Below are 12,930 nucleotides of genomic sequence, written 5' to 3' on the forward strand. Positions count from 1 at the left end.
CCACTCATCCTGACATTTATGTTTATATTTTCTCCCTTTATCATTTCAGTTTGCCTTCCACTACTTCAGCTAACCTGAGCAGAGCCCCTCGCATCCTTCAGGACTGAGTACTATCCAGCTCTTCCAGTCAAAAGAAAACCTGAAATACAGCATATAAAGTTGTAAAGTCCATATAAAATGTAAAGTGTATGTCCCATTTTAGTCTCACTGTTTGTTATACTATTTTCACTCTTTGGTTAAAAGTCTGCCTTATAGAGAGGTGGCACGCATACTAACGGGAGTTTTGGTACCCCATGCTGCTCTCCTCTCGCTCCACTTTTTCCCTTCTCTCCCAAAACTGATTCATTTATCCTAGCTAAGTGAGGCCTTGTTTACCAACTTAGTTTTTGCTACATTGAATCCCTGCCTACAGCCAGAATGCAACAGATTAAGTGCACCCTTCCCCTGCCAGCACTTAACTGTGGCGGGACACTTGACTGATAGTTTTCTGCAGGATTTTTCTCTCTTCATCATGGCAACCCAATCCATTCACCCTCGTTTTGTTTGGGCTCACTCCACTCCCCTACCTAACCCCATTCCCACCCAACCCATGTCATCTGATTTATTCTCTCTCCTCCCACACACTCCTATCAATTAGCCAATCAAACCCCTTCCCCATCCTAAACAACCTCTAACCCCTCCCACTTTCTCTTTCCACTATCCAACCCACCATGACTCATCACCTCTCTTGTCCTTTCAACTTGTTAGCCTGTCATACTACATATTCTACCATGATAAACACTCATACTGTATAACCCCTGTCCTGTCTACTATGCATTCTTCTACTAGCATCCACAATTACCTCCTTTACTTCACTCAGAATTACACTGTATTAGTCACCAACCCTCCCTCTGTACTCTAGCTGTGACTTGATCAACCCAAACATTATCATCTCTCCCCACCTTTTCATAACAACGACTGCTCTTCTCTCTACTTACAGATATGTCCCCTCTTAACCACCTGTAACTCCCACCCATAAATACCATTGACTGCTGAAAAACATTTACTTCTGCTGCTTCACTTCCTAACCCATATCAAACTGCACAAAGATATCCACCTTAACCCAGATCCAAACACCCCACATCTACTTCTCTTACCCATCAGCTACAACTACTACTCATCCAATCTATGCTATACCAAATATAAGAAATCTGACCGTCTCCTAATCGACTTCAACCTGCGAACTATACTAAATAAATTCATGATTTCCAGGACACTATTGCATTCTACTGCCCAGACATTGCTATTGTACTCACTCGAGGCACTCCTTAAAATAGAGAACATCGACATCTGTGCAGTGACAGAGACCTGGTTCAAGGCTCCAGAGAGTACCCCTGCATTACCAGGCTATAATTCATACCACACCTTTCAGCCACCTCACCTGGACCAAAACATTAAAGGTGGAGGTGTGTCCATATTCATTAAGGATATCCACAACTCCAGGCTAGTTGCTCAGCATAATGCATCCGAGATTATCCAAGTGCAACTATCTCTGGGCAAGACCGCAATTCAAATTGTAGCTTGCTAAAGCTCCCCCACCATGACCCAGGATTCCCACTCCTCATTTCTTGATACACTGGAAAATATTAGAGTACAACCTAACACCCTAATAATGGGCGATTTCAAATACCCTACCATTAACTGGGAAAACTACTCATGTACCAGCTCTTGTGCTCAACGTTTTCTGGAATTCATAAATTCCAATGCCTTGGATCAACTTATCCACACCCCCACCAGGGGCAGCAATATCCTAGACCTGGTTATTACCAACATGGGCAACCAGTGCCCCACACCAGAGGTCACCTCCTCGTTGGTCAGATCTGACAACAAACTAATCACCCTAGACATCCGCATCCCTCCCCCACCCACCATTAGGGAAACCACAGTAAAAAATTTCTCCAAAGCCAACTTCACGCTTCTTAAGACAGAAGTGGCAAACTTCATGACACCCATGCCGACGGACAATAGAAGTATGACTGCTGAATCCTACACAAATGCACTTTATAAGCACTTACATGAGTGCATGGTTCGTGCAATCCCTAACAGAACCAAGATGGTATCCTCCAAAAAAAGGAAGCCAATCTGGTGGTCCCCTGCCATAAACAAACTCTACAACAGAAGGGAGAAACTGTTGCAAAAAAGAGTAAAATCCCATGATTGGGGAAACTGCCTGGTCAGCCTCAGTAAGAAGCTGAGATCCCTCATAAAATCCTCCAAAGCTAGATATAGAAAACAAAATCGCCACTGACTCTAAAGACAACCATAAAGCATTCTATAGCTATGTCAAGAATCTCAATGGCAACACTCAGATCTGCTCTGAGTTACTACACAATGGCATTAAATATACAGACACACACAAAAACTTCGAAAAGTTTAAAACACTGCGAAAACAATAAGTGAGTCCAACAGAACACAGCCACAAGATAAATCCAAGAACCTTTACTTGTTAACGTTTTCGTGTACAGGAATACATACACTTCTTCAGACAAGTAACACTGAAACCTCTTGTGAGTTTAAATATACTCACATACTCTAGTAATTGTTTAAATTTAATCATAATCAATTTACTAAACAATCTACCAATTAAACAATTAACAAATACATTGATTCAAACCTTTTAAAAACGCAGCTTAATATAAAGTATTCACTTAGAAAAAATATATATATATTCCTAGTGAAAAACTAGTATATCAAGAACACCATTCTCTACCAGATTAGAAAATATTAAAATATATATATATATATGTATACACAAAAAATAAGAATAAATAATATATTAATGAATTAATAATAATGAATAAATACATAATATATTCATATTAAATTCATATTAAATTCATGATAAATTCATTGTATGTTCATAATACATTCAGCAGGTTGAGTCAAAAATGTACCCTTATATCACATTTATGCAAGCTTAAAAAATAAAAAAATAAAAATAAAAATGGAGATAAAGATAAAAATAAATATATCAATGTAATATAAATATACATATAAGAAATACAAGTGTAAATTTACCTAATAAGAGCTTTTTGCTTTAAGAGACATTTAATAGAACACGTCCCATTAATCCCTGGGTGGGCATAGGTGTTTGTTTTTAGTTGCCATAGCAACTCGCTTTCTTCCAATTTAAGATGCCATGGCCCACCCCTAGGGTTGATGTCTATTTTTTGAACCACATTAAACAAAAAACCATGGTTGTTGTTTTCTATAATATGTTTTGCTAATGCATTCGTTATAACCCCTTTTGAGATTGCATACATATGCTCATAGATGCGTTGTTTTAAGTGTCGTTCGGTTTTTCCGAAATAGAAAGCAGGGCATAGTGTACAAGTAGCAAGGTACACTACGCCTTGAGTGAAACAATCACATCTTTGGTTAATGTAGTATCTCACTCCTCTAATGGAGAAAGTAGTTCCTGTTTTAATGTACTTGCAATAAGGACAACGTCCACATTTAAACATGCCTTTATTAGCCCTATAAGTTCTAAGAGGGGATTCAAGTAGTGTTTTTAATGAAGGTGCCTTTCTATATACTACTACTGGTTTGCCTCCTAAGTTGTTGTTCAAATGTAAACCCTGTGTTAAAAATTCCCAATTATTATTTAATATACGACGGGTATCCACTGCCAGTTCATTGTATTCAGTAAGAAAGCTGATGTTATAGTTAACCTTAATTTTATTATCATTACTATTAATATTAATGTTAACTTCTCTTGAATCTGTATGGATAAGATGTTCGCCCAAAGTTGAACCATTTATAGCATCTACTACTGATGTTTCATTATCCACCTTAAAAATAGGGCCCAAAAGACCATTTTTCCTTTTCAATTCTACTTCCTTAATAATTCGATTAACCAGTCTACCAGGGTATCCTCTATTTTTAAACATACCCACTAAAAGGCCACATTCATCTCTAAAGCTGTTATCTTCTGAACACATTCGAGAGGCACGCACAACCTGGCCTTTAACTACGCCTCTCTTTTGAAACAAGGGATGGGAGCTGGAGAAGTGTAGAAAGGAATTACTATAATAAGGTTTCCTATATATACATGTAGTGAATTTCCCTTTTTCCATATCCTTTTTTATCTCAATATCCAAAAAATTAATTGATACCTCATTATAGTTAAAAGTGAATTTCAAAAAAGGAACGAAAGAATTCATCAATTCAATCAATTTTATAGCCTCTTCTTCACTTCCCTTCACTATCATCAGAATATCGTCTTGGTACCTTGTGTACCAAATGACCATATCCCTATATAATTGATGTAAAAATAAATAAGTATGCTCCCAATAAGCCATGACGGAGTTAGCAAAGGTTCCACCGCATGGGGAACCCATTGCTACTCCTGTCACTTGCAAGTACAGCTCTTTTTTAAAAAGGAAAAAATTGTTACTCAAAACAAGTTCTAGTAATCCAACAACCAAGTCTATGTCCTCTCCTGGAAGATGTTTACTAAGTAGGTAGTCCCTAACCCAATTAATACCAGTCTCCTGTGGGATGGTTGTATAAAGGTCCTTGACATCAGCCGTTAAAAAACAAAGCTTAGAATCAAAAGGAATGTGATTAAGACTGTCAAGGACAAACCAGGAGTCTTTGCAAATTTGAGATTCATTTTTAAGGACTTCTTTGAGTTTATTATCCACCCACTTAGCACATGCATAAGTGATGGATTGGCGCCCATCTATTATGGGTCTAAAAGGGGGGGCCTTGATGTCTTTATGCAACTTCGGAATCCCGAAGATAACAGGGATCATTGGTGCTGGCATGGTAAGGTACTGGTATAACTCTGTACTAATGCTTCCCTCAATGAATAAATCGCTCAAAAAATCTTTAACCCTTTTATAAGATTGATTTAATTCATTCCTTGAAACATGTCTGTAATTATCAGTTGACAGCATTTCTTTCATAATAGCCTCATACATTTCTTCATACATAAGGACAGCCCCACCCCCTTTATCAGGTTTCATCGTTCTTATGTTATTAGCTTTCACGGACGCAATGAGAATCTGATTTTCTAAATCAAAATGTCTATGCCTATAAAATTCATTGTTTAATGCTCGCAAATGAACCTCATTTATTTTTTCAAACAACAACAAGTTATTCTCGAGAGGTGGATTGTAAGTGCTTGCTACACGCTCCGTATTTAATATACTGTTATTATCCCCAAGAAGCATTCGTAAATTTAATTTACGGACATAGAGCTTGAAATCACACAATGTTTTAGCTAAATCGGGTTTCTGTGATGGTACAAAATTAAAACCTTTAGCTAACAACTCAACAAAATTGTGAGGAACATCAAAGGAAGTGTAATTATATACACAAAAGTCATTACTATCACTATAAATGATGTCTGGGTAGTCATTTTCAGATGTTAATGCTACCTTCTGCGCCGATTGTAAGGCTTCTTGTTCTGTGTCTTCCTGGGCCAATTGCCGTTCTTCCGTTTGGTGTTGGATCCCACGCGTTGAAAATCCTGCTGGTTAACATTTTGGCAATTACTATTTTGGTTTACCGGGTGATGTTCATGTCAATTTTGTTGGTTTTGGACCCTCTCACTCCTTCGAACTTGATTAGAAGAAAAAGCTACAGAGGAAGCTGGAATGTTGAAGGAATCGGAACCATTAGCTAGTTCCGGTGCTACGTTGTTATCTGTCCGATCATTCAACATCACCGAGTGTGAATCCAAGGGAGCATTATTACCAGGTGGATCTGGATACGCTTTATTATTAGCGTATGCTGCTTTATCTCTAATAAGCTTTCGCTTCTTGGTCTCACTAATTTTAGTGAGAAGTGAATCAATGCTGGAATATATTCGACCATAGTCGAATTCGTATCTATTAAAATTACAATCCATTTTAATGCTATTCTCAAGGATGTCTAGTTGTAGTTTGAGTGCTTGCATTTGTTCGGTATATTCTGTGATCAGTAGACCCAATAAATTGAGTCCTTGTTGGTCAAAAAATTGGATAAGATGTTTGTGGAAATCCGAGTGTTTGATAACACCTATTGGATATTTCCACTGTCTGAGACCTTTAGGGACGATTTTCAAATTAATGCACTCTTTAAAATATAAAATCTCCAACTGCAATTTTTTTATATTTTAACAAACAAGTATCACACTGTTTTAAATTAAACACAATATTACCGGTAATTTCCTGTTGACCATCATGGATGTTCTCGTCTCTCGTCTCTTATTTTTTGTGTATACATATATATATATATATTTTAATATTTTCTAATCTGGTAGAGAATGGTGTTCTTGATATACTAGTTTTTCACTAGGAATATATATATATTTTTTCTAAGTGAATACTTTATATTAAGCTGCGTTTTTAAAAGGTTTGAATCAATGTATTTGTTAATTGTTTAATTGGTAGATTGTTTAGTAAATTGATTATGATTAAATTTAAACAATTACTAGAGTATGTGAGTATATTTAAACTCACAAGAGGTTTCAGTGTTACTTGTCTGAAGAAGTGTATGTATTCCTGTACACGAAAACGTTAACAAGTAAAGGTTCTTGGATTAAATATACAGAACCAACTGATATTGCCAACATCCTGGAAGATAGGTTCAGTGCTAACTTTACCCCCCTGTCATCCCATAAAGGGCCCATTTCTATACCAGAAGAATGCAAAGTTCCTGTAATCACAGCTGCACAGGTAAAAAACACACTATCCAAAGCCAAGAACACAGCATCCATGGGACCTGACAACATCCCAGGCTGTGTTCTGCATGAATTACAGAATGAACTGGCACCCCACCTAAGTAACATGTCCAATCATAGCCTCACCTCAGGCTATGTGCCCACTGAATGGCGCACAGTGACGGTTATCCCACTCCACAAAGGGGGAGCTACCACAGACCCCAGAAACTACCACCCTATTAGCCTAATGAGCCTGGTCTGCAAGGCTATGGAATGTATCATCATGGAACTTATAAACAATGACATTGGTAATCTCCATACTTAGGACCCCACCCAGTTCGGGTTTGTAAAAGGCAGATCATGTCTCCTAAACCTGATAGACCGCTTTGAAGCAGTCACCAAAGCCATAGATGAGGGGAAGGTGGTTCACACAGCCTATCTAGATCTCACCAAGGCTTTTGACACCATCCCCCACTCTGGAATTATAGATAAATTCACGAAACTAGGTATAAATCCCTATGTCACAAGATAGGTTGCCAACTGGCTCACTGACAGAACCCACACTGTGAAAGTAGCAGACTCCAAATCCAACTTCAGACCAGTGACAAGTGGAGTACCACAGGGTTCAGTCCTGGGTCCTCTCCTGTTTGGTATCTACTTCTCTGAAGTACAAGCTAACACAGAAGGTCTTTGTTTAATGAAGTTCGCAGATGACTGCAAACTAGGAGCCATAATAAAAACTCTAAAAGATGTGGGCATCCTACAAAAGGGCCTCGTTGAGACAGATGCCTGGTGTCAAAGCCATGGCCTCAAGCTCAATGCCAAAAAGTGCATTGTCTTCCCTTTTGGTAAAAACTCTGTACCCATGAACTACCACATAGGCGGTAGTCTACTTAACACCGAAAGTGTGATAAGAGACCTTGGGACACAGGTGGACAGTAGTCTCTCCTTTGATAATCACATTGCCACAGTAGTCAGGAAATCCTTCTACGTAGCACACCTCATCACAAAAGGTTTCTCATCCAGGAAAAAAGAGGTCATTGTTCACCTCTACTCATCACTCATTAGACTCATTATAGAGTACAATGCCTCTTTTGGTATGTACCTCACAAGACATCTACAGCAACTGAAAAGGCCAGAGAAATACCTCACAAAGAGGATTACCAGCCTCAAACAGATGCCCTATGCAGACCGTCTCAAAAAACTGCAGCTTTACTCCATCGCATATTGCCTACTCAGAGGCAATCTCTACCTAACACACAAAGCTTTGTCAAACCCAGAGCTTTTAGACATGCTCCACTTAAAGAAATCCCAATCCCTATGAGCTATGTGCTACATGCTCTAGGGACCTAAACCTTGTCACCACAATTAGGGTTGGGAGGGTAGCTTAATGGCTAAGGTGTTTGCCTTACAAACACAAGGTTCAGGGTTTGAGTCTCACAAGGGATAATTGGCTAGGCTTAAAATGGCTCGGAAGGGCAGTTAGCTTAGTACTAAACTATGAACTATGAATCAACAGAACATGCTGGAGGGATAGATTCCTGTCCCAGAGACTTCCCATACTCTAGAACAAACTACCTATCTACATCAAACAAAGCTCCTCATTAGCACTCTTCAAGAAAAATCTTGATGATTGGATGGGAGATAGGAAGTTTACCCTGGGGATCACTTCCATGGCTCTGCTCGACAGTGGCACAGGAAAATAATTTTCTTGGGTGGCGAAAGCCAGGGTACCTTTTGGCTAGGCTTATATAGACCCTAGGGCCAATAGCCTAGTACCTACCTATGAACCTATGACCCTATAATGGAAATCTGTCTCAAGCCACATATTAAAGATCAAGAAATCCTACACAATGGATATAACATCATCTGCTTCGACAGAACCAAATAACGCGGTGGAGTTGTAGCCATCTTCTCCAAAGACACCCTCAACTTGGAACAAATAAACTGTGCCCCTTCAGACCTCCCCAACTTAGAACTTATAGCAACTCACCTTAAAGTAAACTCCCACAAAACACTAACCATCATAGCTACTTACCTCCCCCAGGAAACAATTTAACCACAATAGAAAACCTCTTGTACTGGATATCCAATAATTTCACCCAGGAAACTATTTTCCTTGGTGATTTCAACCTACACTGGCTTACATGCTCATCAGAAAACCCCTCTCATTTTATAAACCTCTATAATTTCATCCAAACCATACAGTCCCCTACCCGCATTGACAAATGTTCTAACAAAGAATCCATCTTAGACCGGATCCTTATTCTTCTGCAGAATACTCCATGGGCTGCCTTCCCGGCACCCTTAGTGACCATGCTCCAACCTTCATTCTCAGAAAGAAACTATACCTCCTCAAGAATACCAACTTCAAACTCATTTGCAACAAAAACAATTCTCTGCTCCTCTGTTTAACTCCCTCCTCCAGCATTATGATTGGAGCCATCTAAAAACCCTACAACTCGATCTTGAAGTCAGATATTTCAATGAAGCTTAAAATCCACACCAAAGCCAAACATATCCCATGTTTATCAGGAAGCTCAAAAACATTACTAAAACAATGAAATAAAGCCTGGTCAACCCACCACCAAACTAAAAATGCTACAGACCTTCTTGTATTTAAGCAACTATGAAATCAAGGGAAAAAACAGATTTTACTTGACAAAAAAAATCTTTCTTCCTCAACTTGCTGCAAAAGCATGCACATAACCCTGCAGAATTCTGGCAAAGCATTAACCAGTTGCTAAATCCCAGCAAATCTTCCACCCCACCCCCATCCATAACAAATGACTTGGACAGTCTAGCCTCTCAATTCAAATCACATTTCATCAATTCCATTACATCCCTCTTACAAAATAACCCCAGTGTACCACTATCCATCCCTAATCTCTCCGATTCTCCCAGCTCTTTCTCCTTATCACCAGTCCAGACTAGCTACATTACAACACTTCTTACAAACTTAAACCCTCCTCCCCTGCTACTGACTTTCTCCCAAATTAATTATTAAAGCTAGTTGCACCTTCTATCTGCTATCCTATCTCCATTCTTATTAATCGCTCCATCACAGAAATGTATGTCCCTACAATCTGGAAAATTTCACATATTATACCCCTCCACAAAGGTAACACCCTGTATCAACTAGTCAACACTCCCACCAGAGGTGAAAACATATTGGACCTGGTCATCACCAACATGGACGACCGGTGTTCCACACCGGAGGTCAACCACTCGCTGGTTAGATCTGACCATAAACAAATCACTTTGGATATCCACATTCCGCCCCCACCCCCGGACAAGAAAACCACTGTGAAAAACTTTTCAAAAGCAAACTTTACGTTACTTAAGACTGAGGTGGAAAGTTTCAAAGCCCCCATGCTGAAGGATAATGCTGTCCAAGCTACAAAATCCTTTATTAATGCATTCTACGGGCACCTACAAGAATGCATGGATCATGCCATCCCAAGCAAAACCAAGACTCACTCCTCCAAGAAAAGGAAACCAGTCTGGTGGACTCCTGCCATAAACAAACTATACAATAGAAGGAGGAAACTAGTACAGAAAAGAGTAAAATCCCAAGAAGGGAAGACTTCCCTGATCAGTATCAACAAGAAACTAAGATCCCTCATAAAATCATTCAAAGTGAGCTTTGAAAGAAAAATTGCCAAGGACTCCAAAGATAACCACAAGGCATTCTTTAGCTATGTCAAGAATCTAAGTGGCAATGCTCAGATCTGCTCAGAGTTAGTGCAGAATGGCACAAAATACACTGAACCGACCTATAGCGCCAACATTCTGGCAGACAGGTTCAGCGCAAACTTCACCCCCCTCTCACCCCCAAGAGGGCCCATAACCATACTAGAAGAACATAGAGTCCCTGAAATCACAGACACTCAGGTTAAAACAGACCTCTTCAAAGCCAAAAACACAGCATCAATGGGACCGGATGGTGTCTCAGGCTGCGTCTTACATGAGCTCTGACTAGCCTGACTAGCTTGGTCTGCAAGGCTATGGAGTGCATCATCATGGAACTCATTAACAGAGACATTGGGAACCTCCAAACACTGGACCCAACCCAGTTCTGCTTTGTTAAGGGCAGATCATGCCTCCTAAACCTGGTGGACTTCTTTGAGACAGTTACCAAGGCTATAGATGAGGGAAAGGTGGTACACACAGCCTACCTAGATCTCGCAAAGGCCTTCGACATCAGTCCCCATTCTGATATTATAGACAAGCTCACCTGCCTGAACAAATACCCCTACGTCCCAAATGGGGCATCGTACTCTATGATGGGTCTGATTAGTGATGAGAAGAGGGGCACAATGACCTCTTTTGATCTGGATGCAAACCCTTTTGTGATTAGGTGGGCCACATAGAAGGATTTTCTAACCACTCTGGCAATGTGATTATCAAAGGTGAGATTACTATCTACCTGGATCCCCAGATCTCTTATTACCTCTTCTATATTAATGGGGCTGCCACCTATGCGGTAATTCATGGGTGTTTTGTTTTTCCCAAATGGGATGTCTATGCATTTTTTTGGCATTTAGCTTGAGACCATGACTTTGACACCAGGTGTCTGTCTCAATAGGGCCCTTTTGGAGAATGTCCATGTCAGCCAGAGAGGCAATTAAGGCTCTGAGTTTGCAGTCATCAGTGAACTTGGTTAGCCATAGTCCTCCTATGTTTACCTGTACTTTTGAGAAGTATATGCTGAACAGCAGGGGTCTCAGGACCGAGCCTTGTGGGACACCACTTGTGACTAGTTCAGAGTCGGACCTGGAGCCCACTATTCTTACCATGTGAGTTCTGTCTATAAACCAGTTGGCAACCCATCTCGTGATGTAGGGGTTTATGTTCAGGCTGGGGAGTTTTTCTACAATTCCCGAGTGGGGAATGGTGTCAAAAGCCTTGGCGAGATCAAGGTAGGCTGTGTGAACCACCTTCCCCTCATCTATGGCCTTGGTGACTGTCTCAAAGAAGTCAACCAGGTTTAGTAGGCACGATCTGCCCTTAACAAAGCTGAATAGGGTCGGGTCAAGTATTTGGAGGTTCCCAATGTCTTTGTTAATGAGTTCCATGATGATGCGCTCCATAGCCTTGCAGACCAGGCTAGTCAGGCTTATGGGGTGATAGTTACCAGGGTCAGTTGTGGCCCCTCCTTTGTAGAGCAGAATAACCATTGCTGTGCACCATTCTATGGGCATGTAGCCTGTGGAGAGGCTGAGGTTGAACAGTGTGTTTAGGTGGGGGGTTAGTTCGTTCTGTAGTTCATGCAAGATGCAGCCTGGAACACCATCTGGCCCCATTGACGCTGTGCTTTTGGCTTTTGAAAGGGCTGTTTTCACTTGCACATCTGTGATTTCTGGGACGCTACACTTTTCCGGTATTGTTGTGGGCCCTTTTGGGGGTGAGAGGTGGGTGAAGTTTGCACTGAATCTATCTGCCAGGATGTTGGCAATATCAGTAGATTCAGTATATTTTGTACTATTTTGCATTAGCTCAGATCATATCTGTGAGTTGCCACTTAGATTCTTGACATAGCTAAAGAAGGCTTTGTGGTTATCTTTCAAATCCTTGGCTATTTTTCTTTTGAAGTTAGCCTTGGATGATTTTATGAAGGACCTTAGTTTCTTACTGGTACTGATCAGGGATGTCTTTCCTTCTTGGGATTTGCTTTTTATCTGAACTAGTTTCCTCCTTCCGTTGTATAATCTGTTTATCACAGGGGTCCACCAGACTGTTTTCCTTCTATTAGGGGAGTGAGTCTTGGTTTTGCTAGGGATAGCCATGATCCATGCATCCTTGTAGGTGCTCACAGAGTGCATTTGTAAAGGTTCCTGCATCTTGGACACTGTTATCCTTTACCGTGGGTGCTGTGAAACTTACCACCTCTGTCTTAAGTAAGGTAAAGTTTGCTATAGAAAAGTTTTTCAGTGTGGTTTCCTTGGTTGGGGGTGGTGGTGTGGTGTGGACATCCACAGTGATTAGTTTATGGCCTGATCTAACCAGTGACGGGTTGGCCTCTGGTGCGGAACACCTGTCGCCCACGTTGGTGATGACCAGGTCCAATATGTTTTCACCTCTGGTAGGGGAGTTACCAGCTGATCCAGGGCATTTGAGTTGATAAATTCCAGGAAGTGCTGGACCTGGGAGTTTGTACTTGTGTAGTTTTCCCATTTAATGGTAGGGTAATTGAAATTGCCCAATATCAGGGTGTTCGGTAGGACCTTCATGTTTTCCAG

The sequence above is a fragment of the Protopterus annectens genome, chromosome 1.part2 (assembly GCF_019279795.1).
Source record: "Protopterus annectens isolate FY-2018-M chromosome 1.part2, PAN1.0, whole genome shotgun sequence".
NCBI classification, from domain to species: Eukaryota; Metazoa; Chordata; order Ceratodontiformes; family Protopteridae; genus Protopterus; species Protopterus annectens.